The sequence below is a fragment of the Triticum dicoccoides genome, chromosome 7B, assembly GCF_002162155.2.
Source record: "Triticum dicoccoides isolate Atlit2015 ecotype Zavitan chromosome 7B, WEW_v2.0, whole genome shotgun sequence".
In the NCBI taxonomy this organism is placed as follows: domain Eukaryota; kingdom Viridiplantae; phylum Streptophyta; class Magnoliopsida; order Poales; family Poaceae; genus Triticum; species Triticum dicoccoides.
The window spans coordinates 26,997,970-27,014,790 of record NC_041393.1 but is presented as its reverse complement, the minus strand read 5'-3'; positions in this window follow the sequence as shown (position 1 = coordinate 27,014,790).

The window sequence follows — 16,821 nt, the reverse complement described above, 5'->3', positions numbered from 1 at the left end:
CCAGCGGACGAAATAGTCAAATTCCAAGTCCATCCAACGGACCCTACAAAAACGGCCTCCATCGGGGCACAATTAAAACCCGATGTAGACGCCGCACTCAGAGACTTTCTGCGAGAAAACTGGGACATTTTCGCCTGGCACCCCTCGGATATGCCAGGAATCCAATGCAGGCTGGCCAAACACAGCCTGAACGTCATAAAATGGTTTAAACCCGTCAAGCAGACCCTACGGCGCTTTTCCGAACCTAAGAGACAAGCCATGGGAGAGGAGCTAGCAAAACTGCTGGAAGCCGGGTTCATTAGGGACATAAAACATCCAGACTGGCTAGCAAACCTGGTGATGGTACCAAAGAAGGACAAATCCTGGCGCCTATGTGTCGATTTCAAAGACCTAAACAAGGCCTGTCCAAAGGACCCTTTCCCACTCCCCCGAATTGATCAAATCATCGACGCCATCGCAGGACACAACTCATTGTGTTTCCTCGATGCATACTCTGGCTACCACCAAATCAAGATGGCAGAGTCACAATAGGCCGCAACGGCATTCATCACCCCATACGGCCCATTCTGCTTCAACACGATGCCCTTCGGGCTCAAAAACACCGGCGCAACACATCAGCGCATGATTCAGACATGTCTGGCCAACCAGATCGACAAAACAGTCGAAGCATACGTAGATGACGTGGTCGTCAAAACCAAACACGTCGATACTCTATTAGACGACTTGAGGCTCACGTTCGACAATCTCCGAACATATGACATTAAGCTCAACCCGGAAAAATGTGTTTTTGGCGTACCAGCCGGAAAGCTCCTGGCTTCATCGTATCCGGTAGAGGAATTGAAGCAAACCCAGCCAAGATCCGAGATCTGTCACAATTAGATACCCCAAAGGACCTCAAACAAATAAAAAAACTGACAAGATGCGTGGCGGCTCTAAGCCGCTTTATCTCCCGCTTAGGAGAAAAGGCATTACCCCTCTATCGCCTCCTACGGCGCACCGACCACTTCGAGTGGACGGAGGCCGCCACGGCCGGACTCGAAGAAATAAAAGCCATATTGGCAACAAATCCAGTCCTGGTCACGCCCAACACGGGCGAACCAATGCTATTATACATCGCGGCAACCCATCAAGTGGTAAGCACGGTGCTCGTCGTCGAACGAGAGGCGGACGGACACAAGTTCCCCCTCCAAAAACCAGTGTACTACGTGTCCACTGTGCTAACTCCATGCAAGTCACGGTACCCGCATTATCAAAAGATAGCATACGCGGTGTTCATGGCATCCCGGAAGCTGCGACACTACTTTCAAGAGTGCTCCATAACAGTGGCATCTGAAGTACCCCTTAATGACATTATAAACAACCGCGATGCAACGGGCCGGATCGCCAAATGGGCCATCGAGCTCCTCCCGTCGACATAACTTACAAGCCAAGGCGAGCAATTAAGTCGCAGGTTTTGGCCGACTTCATTGCCGAATGGACTGAAGCCGAACTCCCTAAAGAATACGGCACATACTCCATCTGGATCATGCACTTCGACAGCTCCAAAATGTTGGCTGGCCCGGGGGCTAGCGTCGTTCTGACATCCCCAACTGGGGACACAGTCCAATACGTACTTCAGATAATGTACACGGATTCGAACAACGCAGCCGAATACGAGGCCCTTTTACATGGCCTCCGAATGGCAGTCTCCATGGGTATTCAGCGCCTAGAGGTCCGCGGGGATTCAAATCTCGCAATATCCCAAATAAATGGAGACTTCGACGCCAAGGACCCAAAAATGGCAGCTTACCGTAACAAAATCTTAAAGATGTCAGCTCGGTTTGAGGGGCTCGAATTTCATCACATAGCCCGAGAAAATAACCAAGCAGCAGACGTGCTGGCACGCATCGGCGCCAAGCGCGAGGCCGTCCCTCCCAACATCTTCCTAGAAAGGCTGTTCAAGCCATCTGTATCATGGGACGGAGAATCCGGAAACGATAGCCCGGACACAACTACACTACCCCTCACCGAGCATCCTGACACAATTGGGGGCTACGCCAACGAAACAACGCCGTCAACCCACGAAATAATGGCAGTCATTGCCCCTTGGACAGAGCCATTCCTAGCCTACCTAACTAGGCAGGAACTTCCCGAGGACCAAAACGAGGCCCGCTGCATAGTGCGGTGATCTAAAGCCTACAAAGTCCACGAGGGAGAGCTTTACAAGAAAAGCACAATCGGAGTCCTGCAAAGGTGTATCTCCAAAGAAGAAGGATGAGACCTTTTGGCTGAAATCCATGCCAGACTCGGCGGGCACCACGCCGCAGCCTGGGCCCTTGTAAGCAAGGCCTTCTGTACCGGATTTTATTGGCCAACGGCCCGGGCAAACGCTCAGGACTTAGTACAACGATGTGTTGGTTGCCAGTTATTCGCCAACCAAAGCCACATGCCGCCCACCGCCCTACAAACTATACCCATTACCTGGCCTTTTGCGGTCTGGGGGCTTGACATGGTCGGACCCCTTAAAGGAGGAACCCACAAGCAAAAATACCTACTGGTCATGGTGGACAAATTCACCAAATGGATAGAAGCCAAGCCTGTAAAGACGGCCGGATCCGGACCAGTGATAGACTTCCTTTCCGGGGTTGTACACCGTTATGGTGTCCCCCACAGCATCATAACCAACAACGACACAAACTTCACGGCCGATGAAGTCAAACTTTGGTGCAAAAACATGGGCATCAAGCTCGACTACGCTTCAGTCTATCACCCTCAAACTAACGGTCAAGTCGAACGGGCCAACGGTCTCATTATGAGCGGCATCTAACCTAGACTAGTGCGATCCCTCAAGGAATCTGACACGCACTGGGTAGAGGATCTTGACTCCGTACTCTGGGGGCTGCGGACCACGCCGAATCGCACCACCGGATTCACACCATTTTTATGGTATACGGCGCAAAGGCGGTACTGCCATACGACATAATCCATGACTCACCTCGAGTGTGGATGTATGAAGAAAGAGAAGCCGAGCTTGATTGGCAGGACAGCTTGGACACATTGGAAGAGGAGCACAACGTGGCAAAGGCTCGTTCCGCATTCTATCAATAGCAGGCTCGAAGATATCAAAGCAGACAAGTACGGGCCAAAACATATAACGTTGGCGAACTAGTTCTACGCCTGTCGGACAAGAAAAAGGATAAATTAAAGCCCAAATGGGAGGGCCCCTTCATCATCGACCAAGTACTGACCGGCAGAGTGTACCGTCTGCGAGGCGCATCGGACAGCCGACTCGAGCCGAACCCATGGAATGCAGCACGCCTACGAAGGTTCTACGCCTAGCACCGGACTCCGTGTTCGTCTCCTTCCCTCGTCCCTTTGTTTATGTTTTGTTTTTATTTTTGGCAGTCCGGGATTTTGTTCCTTCTCCCTCCCCCCCTTTTTTTCTCACAAACCCTTAGGGGCTCGCATGTGCAATATTCACACGCACTCGACGCGCCACCTGCGCTCACAATACCTGGGGGCTTCTCTACCAAGAAGTTTATATAAAACGGGCCTCATGCCCAAAACATGTGTAATGCTTCCGCATGAACCTTTTACACACCATTATATGCATCGATATGACTTAAGTTTTGGCCAAGCTGGGTTGCCTGGCTCCTATGCTTACCCCTACGTTCCCGTTTGTTCGGCTAGGTGGTAAAGGGAGCACCTCTGCAATTGTTACTGCCGGGTTAGCCGGATGTGTACTTCAGACTGGGTGAAGCCGAAAGCTAGCATTCTTAAGAGAATATTCGGTCGGTGAGCTAAAAGATGATCTTTCGTTTTTACTTTTTTGCCCCCTGATGCTTTTCTGCTCTTTCTGGCAGCTCGGACATGCACTTTAGGGCATGCCTCCCAGGGAAAGGAACCCCTAACGGAACTATTCTCTCTGGAAGATGTTTCTTACTAACCATGTAATATAACATAACTAGTTGGGCACTTGTCTGCTAAAGCACTTATGACCCCTACGCCTTGTCTCCATGCATGCCCCGGTTCTTACATAACAAAGAGGGTATTCGGACACACTCCGGACTATAGGGTCCAGAGGTCAAAGCGAAAAGGTCCGCAATGACAAACGATCTACAATCCGGCTAGAGGACATTTTTATGTCATTTTTACATAGTCAATCCAACTCGGCATATTCTTCTTCAATGCCATCTAACAGGCGGTCTAATTTACAGTCCTGTTGGGAATACTTTGCAGCCAGCTCCACCTGGCCATATGCCAAGCTGACCAGGATCTCCTTTCCGTCCGGACCTATAGGGCCGACCTCGGCCATGTGGTTTGGGTCAGCCTTCGTGTACCGAGTCTTCACCATGCCCCAGGCCTCCCTAGCACCTTGACGGAAAGCCGATATCTTCCATAACCGGAAGCGCTGCCGCACTCCCTCCAGCTTCTTGGCAAGCTCCTCAAGGCCTTCGAGCACAGAGAGGGATGGCCACATAGCCTGGACGACGCCTCGCATTACCTGCCGAACTTGGTCGTGTAGTTGCAACAGCTCGGGAAGAAGGTCTCCCGATGAACCGGGCATTTCCTCCGCCAGACGACCTGTCAACAGACCTACAGACATAGCTCTGTCAATCGACTTCCTTGCCGAATTCTTTTTTCGAAGATTAGCTCAAGCACTTACTAAAAATGCCGCGTCAAAGTCGCCGATTCTCCTTCACGGCAGAAGACAGCTGAATGCGAACGTCTTTCAGTTCCTCGCCTAGCTGGGTATTGGCGTCTTGAAGCTTGTTCTTCTCTTGCCTCACCCTCGTCAGCACGTTCTCGCCAGCCTTTAGTTGGCGTAGGAGTTGTTGCTGGTCCGGATTTACTCCGGCCTCATCTGCATTATTATAGTCAGGGTTGCATGCCTGCCGCATTTCAAAACGGAGGTACCTTTCGAAGCACATATTACCTGCGGGCGTCCCCTTAACATTCTCTGAAGTGGCCAATGCGGCCTCGAGATGAGCCTTGCACTCTTCGAGCTCCTGGGAAAATTGCGTGTTCTTCTTTGTAAGACACTGCATAGCACATGATCCTTCAAACAGTTATATTCACTGTTTCAAGTCTCGGGGGCTACTGACATATATAACCTTCAATTCTACTCACCTGTATGTCTTTCACATACTGCTCCGTGGCTCTGGCTAGACCATTTTGAGCAGCACGGAGATACGCATCTCCTGTATTAAAGGCGTCCAACGCCTCTGGGGAGAAACACGCGTCACGGAGAACAGTCCGGCGACGCCTGTGGTTTAGGGCACTCTCCACCTCTGAATTGGTGGCAGATAGCCCGTCGGCGCCCTCTGTCGGAGGAGCGCCTGAGGCGCGTCCCGTGTCCGCCTCCGCTTCCGGACCCGGCCTCGAACCTTGGCCGGCGGACATAGTCTGGCGGGCTCTCTTCTTTCTAAGAAAATCATGAGAACTAGTAAGACTCAAGGGCATAAACCCTAGGCGTTAAATCCGCACACCATACCGTTGCACCGGAATCTCGATCTAGTCTGCACTTCTTTTTGGCCCGCCTGGTTTCAGCGGCCCTTGTTGGCTGCCCACCGTGGGCTCGGCCTTCCGCCTCAAGGATTTAACCTGCGAAGCGCTGTTAGTGCACGACATGCAAGATAAAGCATGAGAATACTGAGACTTCGGTCTTAGTTACCTTGGAAGCTGGAAGTAGTCCGGGGTAGTCGGCCGTGATGGCCACTAAGGAGTTATCCTTGCTCAATTGATGAAATACTCCATCAACGAACTCCACGCATAAGTCCGGATCTTCTTGGGAGTCCGGATCGAGGGACCGTTCTGGATCCTCGGGTTGTGGAGCAGGGCTGTTTATTTCCTTCACAGCCTGGCGCAGCTCCTGCGTTTAAACATTACTAGTCTAAGTACTCAACTACGGGAATTTCGAAAATGGATAGGCAAGTGAAAGTGTCTGCTCACCCAACTAGGAGGATTGTACATATAGAATCCGCCTTCCGGGTTGACACGGAGGAATTCTTCCTCCTCCCCCTTGTACAAAGCGGATAAGATTCTCGTTAAAGTGGCGGCCGAATCTGGCCCCTTGCAACCACACCGGGTAGCATCATCCTCCCCGTTGAAATCCCACATGGGGTGGCCTCTGTATTGAAGCGGCTGCACCCCTCGCATGATGCATATGGCCATGACCTTGATCATGGTCAGTCCGGAATGAGCCAACAACCTTATCCGGCTCATCAGGTATAGGACGTCCCTGTCAGCTTCCCTCTGAGGGTTCCGTGGGCGCCAACTCAGGCGCTTCTTCAACGGAGCATTATTGAACTCGGGGAGGCTGATCCGTACAGGGTCCGGCAGGGGGACGTCATCTATATAAAACCATTCCGAGGGCCAGTCTTCGGACGCCCTCTTTGGGGTGCCGGATAGATATCCGGTCCCGGCGATGCGCCATAGTTCGGCTCCGCCCACTTGATAAATAGACCCCTCCTGAGAACGAGGCACAAGGCAAAACAACCTCTTCCACAACGCGAAATGGGCCTCAATGCCCAAGAACAGCTCGCAGAGGGCCACGAAGCCTGCAATGTGCAGAATGGAGGCGGGCGTGAGGCTGTGTAGCTGGAGGCCGTAGAACTCCAGCAACCCTTGAAGAAATGGATGAATTGGAAACCGAGTCCTCTCATTAAATAAGGGACTAGGCATACCCGCTCTCCTCGAGAGGGATGGGGGACGCTCTCTGCCTGCTCTCCGCCGCTATAGGTAGCAATCCGGGCTCGAACTGGGACCATATATGCTGGGGGGAGAAGCCCCTTGGACTGAAGCACTACTAGCTCGCTATGCGGGACGGAACACCGCCCCCAATCTCCGGGCTGAGCGCTGGAGGGGCGAGAGGAGGAGCTGCACCGACCGGCCATGGCGGAATGGATCTCTATCGAAGGCACTCTAATGAAATCTTGCGGAGGGAAGATGGTGTGGATTGGATCTAAATCCCCGTCTCTTTTATGGGCGGTTCATTAACGCAACCAGGGGGTAACTGAAAAATCCCCTGGCTTTTCGCATTCGTTTGACACGTGGAAGATGGTCATTACGGGGCACAGAAGCAGAGGAGGGCCGCACGCACTAGAAGCCGGACACTATTCGATGGATACAGAGAATTTGCAGGAGAACCCGCCTTGCAATGCCGAAGACAACTTGCGCGCTGGACTCGTCGTCATTGAAGCCCTGTTCGGGGGCTACTGAGGGAGTCCTGGATTAGGGGGTGTCCGGATGGCCGGACTATGACCTTCGGCCGAACTCATGGACTATGAAGATACAAGATTGAAGAATCCGTCCCATGTCTGGATGGGACTTTCCTTGGCGTGGAAGGCAAGCTTGGCGATACGATATGAAGATCTCCTCCCATTGTAAACGACTCTGTGTAACCCTAGCCCTCTCCGGTGTCTATATAAACCGGAGAGTTTTAGTCCGTAGGACGAACAACAATCATACCATAGGCTAGATTCTAGGGTTTAGCCACTCTGATCTCGTGGTAGATCTACTCTTGTACTACCCATATCATCAATATTAATCAAGCAGGAGTAGGGTTTTACCTCCATCGAGGGGGCCCGAACCTGGGTAAAAACATCATGCCCCTTGTCTCCTGTTACCATCCGCCTAGACGCACAGTTCGGGACCCCCTACCCGAGATCCGCCGGTTTTGACACCGACAGCGGGGCCTTGTGATTTGACTGATTGTATAAATGAGCCGACGACCTGAGAAGGAGCAACGAACCATGCGGTATATTCAAGATTTCCACTAGAGTTGTACTACGACGGAGGAGCACGAAACACGGCAGCCCAGTGCCATATGGTGATAAAAATGATCTAATTTGCTAGTCATCTCATTATTAGCATTGTTCTATTCATTCCCTCAAAAAAAGCATTGATCTATTCATGCCTCGTAGAGAACGTGACACATGCCGCGAAACACCCGAAGCAAAAGATGAAACACGGGAGCAAAAGAAGAAGGAAGATTATCACCCCAAATGTCTAATTCGCCACGGAGTCGTAACAGCTTCTTCATCGCCTCCATGACCTCCATCTCCTTGCGCGTCTCCTCCGCCATCTTCTTCATTCTGTCCATGACGTGGGATTTCTCGACGTGTGCCTTCATCATCTATTCCACGGCCGTATTACGTACCTTGACAGCAGCCGGGTGCTCGATGCGGAGCTTCGCCAACTCCTCCTTCTGTTCCATGACGAGGGCCTACAACATCTTCATCGAGGAACTACTATTCTCATGCAGCTTCTTCCAGCCGGCGTTCTTCTCCTTCAACAGGTCGAGCTCATGGCAGAGCTTCGCCTTGTCCTCCTAAAGTTGCATTATTTTCCCGGTCGCCTTCTTCTCCGAGGCAATGCTCTTCTTCAGCAGCATCACCAAGCCGGAGGTCAACTCCCCCTACTTATTTGAGCTCAGTGGGCATGTCATCGAGGCTCTCCTTCAGCAGCTCCACCAAGCCTTGGATGAAGTCCTTCTGCTTATTGAGGTGCTGATGTCTACTACACAACCTTCTTCTTGTAGACGTTGTTGGGCCTGCAAGTACACAAGTTTGTAGGACAGTAGCAAATTTCCCTCAAGTGGATGATCTAAGGTTTATCAATCCGTGGGAGGTGTAGGATGAAGATGGTCTCTCTCAAACTACCCTGCAACCAAATAACAAAGAGTCCCTTGTGTCCCCAACACACCCAATACAATGGTAAATTGTATAGGTGCACTAATTCGGCGAAGAGATGGTGATACATGTGCAATATGGATGGTAGATAAAAGTATTTGTAATATGAAATTATAGAAACAACAAGGTAACTAATGATAAAAGTGAGCGTAAACGGTATTGCAATGGTAGGAAACAAGGCACATCGTTCATACTTTTACTAGTGCAAGATCTCTCAACAATAATAACATAGATAGATCATATAACAATCCCTCAACATGCAACAAACAGTCACTCCAAAGCCACTAATAAAGGAGAACAAACGAAGAGATTATGGTAGGGTATGAAACCACCTCAAAGTTATTCTTTCGGATCAATCTACTCAAGAGTTCGTACTAGAATAACACCTTAAGACACATATCAACCAAAACCCTAATGTCACCTAGATACTCCATTGTCACCTCAAGTATTCGTGGGCATCATTATACGATATGCATCACACAATCTCACATTCATCTATTCAACCAACACAAAGTACTTCAAAGAGTGCCCCAAAGTTTCTACCGGAGAGTCAAGACGAAAACATGTGCCAACCCCTATGCATAAGTTCATGGGCGGAACCCGCAAGTAGATCACCAAAACAAACATCAAGTTGCACGTGATATCCCATTGTCACCATAGATAAGCACGGCAAGACATACATCAAGTGTTCCCAAATCATTAAAGACTCAATCTGATAAGATAACTTCAAAGGGAAAACTCAATCCATTACAAGAGAGTAGAGGGGGAGAAACATCATAAGATCCCACTATAATATCAAAGCTCGCGATACATCAAGATCGTTCCATAGAGGGAAGACGAGAGAGAGAGAACACGAGAGAGAGAGAGAGATCAAACACATAGCTACTGGTACATACCCTCAGCCTCGAGGGTGAACTACACCCTCCTCATCATGGAGAGCACCGGGATGATGAAGATGGCCACCGGTGATGAGTTCCCCCTCCGGCAGGGTGCCGGAATGGGATCCCGAGAGGTTTTTGGTGGCTACAGAGGCTTGCAGCGGCGGAACTCCCTATCTATCTTCGTTCCAAAAATCACGCTCCCGAAGGTTTCATTCCGTTTGGACTCCGTTTGATATTCCTTTTCTTCCAAACACTGAAATAGGTAATAAAACATCAATATGGGATGGGCCTCCAGTTAATAGGTTAGTACCAAAAGTAACATAAAAGTGTATAATAAAGCCCGTAATCATTCAAACAGATAATAAAATAGCATGAATGCTTCATAAATTATAGATACGTCGGAGACGTATCAGCATCCCCAAGCTTAATTCCTGCTCGTCCTCGAGTAGGTAAATGGTAAAATAAAGAATTTATGAAGTGTGAATGCTAGAAGGTGCACAAGTTTGATCAATGATAATTTCAATCACCTTTTCTAGCATGATTATATGTCATAACAGTAGTTCATCTCATAAAACTTCTCAAGATCAAGTAACAAGCTATTCACATGTCAAAGCATAGACCAAAAACTTTCTTAAAAACTAGCAAACTTCATTCTTAGTCATCAAATAATTGCAATTCATCTTATTTTCAGGAAGAGTCTATGTCAGAGCTTTGATTTAGCAAACTTCACATACTCAACTATCATATAGTCTTCTACAATTTCTAACACTCACGCAATACTAATGGTTATGGAGTTTTAATCGAACACTGGGAAAGATAGGGGCTTATAGTGTTGCCTCCCAACGTATTCACCTTTGGGTGATGTCAACAATAATAGTTCATGCTAACTTACATTCAATTGGATATATATATATTAGGATCACCCCAACACAAAGTGCTTTCCAAAGGATAAAGTGAAAAAAGGGAAAGGTGAAGATCACCTTGACTCTTGCATAAAGTAAAAGACATAAGGTAAAAGATAGGCCCTTCGCAGAGGGAAGCAGAGGTTGTCATGCGCTTTTAGGGTTGGATACACAAAATCTTAATGCGAAAGAACGTCACTTTATATTGCCACTTGTATATGGACCTTTATTATGCAGTCCGTCGCTTTTAGTGCCTCCATAACAAGATCATACAAAGCTTATTTTCTCCGCACTAATAAGTCATGCATATTTAGAGAGCAATTTTTATTGCTTGCACCGATGACAACTTACTTGAAGGATATTACTCAATCCATAGGTAGGTATGGTGGACTCTCATGGCAAAAACTGGGTTTAAGGATATTTGGAAGCACAAGTAGTATCTCTACTTGGTGCAAGGAATTTTGGCTAGCATGAAGGGGAAAGGCAAGGTCAACACGTTTGAATGATCCATGACAATATACTTTAACTGAGATGTGAGAAAACATAACCCATTATGTTGTCTTCCTGGTCCAACATCAACTCTTTAGCATGTCATACTTAATGAGTGCTCACAATTATAAAAGATGTCTAAGATAGTATATTTATATGTGAAATCTCTCTTCCTTCAATATTCTTTCATGAATTGTTCAAATGACCAATACAATGCTTGCTAACCTTCAATAAATTTACAACCTCTACTTCTTAGATGTGAAGTCATTACTCCCAATGGGGTAAGCATATTAAACATATATAATTTCAGATTTATGATATTCAACTTATTCAACCATTTACTCATAGGATATAAGTGAAGTACACGAGTAAATGACAAACTACTCCAAAAAGATATAAGTGAAGATCAATGAGTAGCTAAATAAATATGTAACTATGTGAAGACTCTCTCTCATTAAAGAATCTCAGATCTTGGTATTGTATTCAAACAGCAAGAAAAACAAAATAAAATGACATTGCAAGGATAGCACGACTCATGTGAAGAAGCAAAAACTTAGGCTCAACCGATACTAACCGATAGTTGTTGAAGAAGAAAGGTGGGATGCCTACCGGGGCATCCCCAATCTTAGATGCTTGAGACTTCTTGAAATATTATCTTGGGGTGCATTGGGCATCCCCAAGATTGAGCTTTTATGTCTCCTTAATTCCTTTTATATGTCGTTTTCCCTTTTTATCAAAAGCTTCATCCACACCAAACTCAACAAGAACTCATGAGATAGGTTAGTATAAACCAATGCAAAACCATATCATTTTCTACTGTAACAAATCACTAAGATTATTATTCAACATTGAATACTAAATGTCTCTGCATATTTAATACTCCTATCCTCAAATAGAATCATTAAATAAGCAAACATATGCAAACAATGCAAACATAACAGCAATCTGCCAAAACAGTATAGTCTGAAAAGAATGCAAGATTCATCATACTTCCCTAACTCCAAAAATTATAATAAACATATTACGCTGTAAAGATTTATCATACCTCAATATGAAAAAAGATTCAAAATTATATCGCTCTCTGACTTTTCTAGGGAATTTTTGCAACAGCGGTAAACTTTCTGTTTTCAAACAGCAACATGTATACTAGCAAAATAAGCATGGTAAAGGCTATCCTTGACATTTTTATTGAAAATAAAGATGCAAAACATTATTCTAAATAACATCAAGCAAATACTAACAAAATAAAATGACGCTCCAAGCAAAACACATATCATGTGGCGAATAAAAATATAGCTCCAAGTAAAGTTACCGATGAACAAAGACGAAAGAGGGGATGCCATCCGGGGCATCCCCAAGCTTAGTTTCTTGGTTGTCCTGCAATATTACCTTGGGGTGCCTTGGGCATCCCCAAGCTTAGGCTCTTTCCACTCCTTATTCCATAGTCCATCCAATCCTTACCCAAAACTTGAAAACTTCAACCACACAAAACTCAAAACATAACTCGTAAGCTCCGTTAGTATAAGAAAATAAAACCACCACTTAGGTACTGTTGTGAACTCGTTCTAAATTCATATTGGTGTTAAACCTACTGTATTCAAACTTGTCTATGGTTCATACCCTCCGATACTACTCGTAGATTCATCAAAATAAGCAAACAACACATAGAAAACAGAATCTGTCAAAAACAGAATAGTCTGTAGTATTCTGTATCATTCGAATACTTATGTAACTTCACAAATTCTGATATAAATTGGTGGACCTGAGTAATTTGTATATTAATCATCTGCAAAAAGAATCAACCTAAAAGCACTCTCCAGTAAAAAATGGCAGCTAATCTCGTGAGCGTTAAAGTTTCTGTTTTTTACAGCAAGATCATAAAGACTTGACCCAAGTCTTCCCAAAGGTTCTACTTGGCACAAACACTAATTAAAACATGAAACCACATCTAAAAAGAGTCTAGATGCATTATTTATTACTAAACAGGACCAAAAAGTAAGAAACAAAAATAAAGTTGGGTTGCCTCCCAACAAGCGCTATCGTTTAACGCCCCTTGCTAGGCATGATGATTTCAATGATGCTCACATGAAAGATAAGAATTGAAACATAAAGAGAGCATCATGAAGAATATGACTAGCACATTTAATTCTAACCCACTTCCTATGCATAGAGATTTTGTGAGCAAACAACTTATGGGAACAATAATCAACTAGCATAGGAAGGTAAAACAAGCATAGCTTCAAAATTTTAAGCACATAGAGAGGAAACTTGATATTATTGCAATTCCTACAAGCATAAATTCATCCCTCATAATAATTTCAGTAGAATCATGAATGAATTCAACAATATAACCAGCACCTAAAACATTATTTTCATGATCTACAAGGATAGAAAATTTACTACTCTCCACATAAGCAAATTTCTTCTCATGAATAGTAGTGGGAGGAAACTCAACAAAATAATTATCATGTGAGGCATAATCCAATTGAAAACTAAAATCATGATGACAAGTTGCATGGTTATCATTATTCATAATAGCATACAAGTCATCACAATAATCATCATAGATAGCAACTTTGTTCTCATAATCACTTGGAACCTCTTCCGAAATAGTGGATTCATCACAAAATAAAGTCATGACCTCTCCAAATCCACTTTCATGTTCATCACAATAAGATTCAACATCCTACAAAATATTGGGATCACTACTTCCTAAAGTTGACACTCTTCCAAACCCACTTTCATCAATATAATCATCATAAATAAGAGGCATGCTTTCATCATAATAAATTTGCTCCTCAAAACTTGGGGGACAAAAAATATCATCTTCATCAAACATAGCATCCCCAAGCTTGTGGCTTTGCATATCATTAGCATCATGGATATTCAAGGAATTCATACTAACAACATTGCAATCATGCACATCATACAAAGATTTAGTGCCAAACATTTTGCTGATTTCTTTTTCTAGCACTTGAGCACAATTTTCCTTCCCATCATTCTCACGAAAGATATTAAAAATATGAAACATATGAGGCAAACTCAATTCCATTTTTTTGTAGTTTTATTTTATAAACTAAACTAGTGATAAAACAAGAAACAAAAAGATTCAATTGCAAGATCTAAAGATATACCTTCAAGCACTCACCTCCCCGGCAACGGCGCTAGAAAAGAGCTGGATGTCTACTACACAACCTTCTTCTTGTAGACGTTGTTGGGCCCGCAAGTGCATAGGTTTGTAGGACAGTAGCAAATTTCCCTCAAGTGGATGACCTAAGGTTTATCAATCCGTGGGAGGCGTAGGATGAAGATGGTCTCTCTCAAACAACCCTGCAACCAAATAACAAAGAGTCTCTTGTGTCCCCAACACACCCTATAAAATGGTAAATTGTATAGGTGCACTAGTTCGGCGAAAAGATGGTGATACAAGTGCAATATGGATGGTAGATAAAAGTATTTGTAATCTGAAATTATAAAAACAGCAAGGTAACTAATGATAAAAGTGAGCGTAAACGGTATTGCAATGGTAGGAAACAAGGCATAGGGTTCATACTTTTACTAGTGCAAGTTCTCTCAACAATAATAACATAGATAGATCATATAACAATCCCTCAACATGCAACAAATAGTCACTACAAAGCCACTAATAGCAGAGAAAAAACAAAGAGATTATGGTAGGGTATGAAACCACCTCAAAGTTATTCTTTCGGATCAATCTACTCAAGAGTTCGTACTAGAATAACACCTTAAGACACAAATCAACCAAAACCCTAATGTCACCTAGATACTCCATTGTCACCTCAAGTATCCGTGGGCATGATTATATGATATGCATCACACAATCCCAGATTCATCTATTCAACCAACACGAAGTACTTCAAAGAGTGCCCCAAAGTTTCTACCAAAGAGTCAAGACGAAAACATGTGCCAACCCTTATGCATAGGTTCATGGGGGAATCCGCAAGTTGATCACCAAAACATACATCAAGTGGCACGTGATATCCCATTGTCACCACAGATAAGCACGGCAAGACATACATCAAGTGTTCTCAAATCATTAAAGACTCAATGCGGTAAGATAACTTCAAAGGGAAAACTCAATCCATTAGAAGAGAGTAGAGGGGGAGAAACATCATAAGATCCAACTATAATAGCAAAGCTTGTGATACATCAAGATCGTGCCATAGAGGGAACACGAGAGAGAGAGAGAGATCAAACACATAGCTACTGGTACATACCCTCAGCCTGGAGGGTGAACTACTCCCTCCTCGTCATGGAGAGCGCCGGGATGATGAAGATGGCCACCGGTGATGGGTTCCCCCTCCCGCAGGGTGCCGGAATGGGCTCCCGAGAGGTTTTTGGTGGCTACAGAGGCTTGCGGCAGCGGAACTCCCGATCTATCTTCGTTCGAAAAATCACGCTCCCGAAGGTTTCATTCCGTTTGGACTCCGTTTGATATTCCTTTTCTTCGAAACACTGAAATAGGCAATAAAACAACAATATGGCTGGGCCTCCGGTTAATAGGTTAGTCCTAAAAGTAATCTAAAAGTGTATAATAAAGCCCTTAATCATTCAAAAATATAATAAAATAGCATGAATGCTTCATAAATTATATATACGTTGGAGATGTATCAGGTGCTTATTGAGCTGATCGGGCATGCCGTCGAGGGATAACGACTCCAGCGCTGCCGCCTCGGCATGTTCACCTCCGCGGCTAGGGCGCTCCTGGGAGCCATCGCCTGCCCATGAGAGATCTTTCAAGGTCTCTGCGTGGCGGCGAACCCTCTTTTTTTCCGCAGCCTTGGTTGCTGCTCCCTTGTTACGAGTAGTTCTCGACCTAGGGCTCTGCTCACCGGCCATGGCAAGGACAGACGAAGAATAAGCACTTATGAGGAGGAAAGGTAGAGTAATTTTCGGTTAGGTAGTTCCCCTTTTTATAACATAAGTACTAGCACTAGTACTAATACCTGCATAGTGGGAACACGTTTAGGTTTGGTACGCACTAGTAGGTGTGAGCAGGCTTTCGAATGGGATGGGAACAAGGTAAAGATTAATTGATGGTTTTGGTTTCAACGCCCGAAATAGCGCCCGATGAGTTTAGTGGAACATAAATTTCAAGTACACTACACTCCTTAAATGCTTAAATATTATCTTACTGTCAAAAATTCGCACAAAATACGAAGGAGAGCAATGGAAGTACTACTAGCAACCCATGATTTAGCTACTCGCATGCGCGCAGTGGAGTAGTAATGTCTTTCTTCCGCCCTCACGTCCACTCAATTTGTATGAGCTGTATTAATTGACCACCAATGAAGTGAACGACGTTACATGTGTCAAATTATCACATGGGGTGGATCTTGGAAAAAAATTGCGTCCGCCCGTGTACCCGCGTGTGCGTGCGAGGGAATGAGTGCGTGCGTGGCGTGCGTGCACATCTTCGCTTCATGCACGTACCGACAATATGGCTCAGGGAGGACGAGTACATTCTTCTGGAACCATAAGCACATCACTGTGATCAATCCACACAAGGAGGTCACGACAACGCCTCCACATGTGCCACGTGGCTTCATGAATGTAGCGTCCCATTGGAATTCTAATTTAGGTGTTTTGCACCTACTCGAAGTACTAGTAAGGTACACGTGCATTGCACACATCAGATTTTGCAACCAAATTATGAATAAATACCACACTATAGCATGTAAGCTCTGAGTCATATATGCCTGTTGTAGACCTTCGTTTAATTCTTATAGTTCATCTCATTCAAAATCAATTAGTTTTTATAAAAAAGCTTGGGCCTCTTGGATTCGTAGGATTTCCAAAAGGCGGGAATAGGAAAAACATGGATTATAGTGGAATGTCGTCTTGAATCCTACAGGA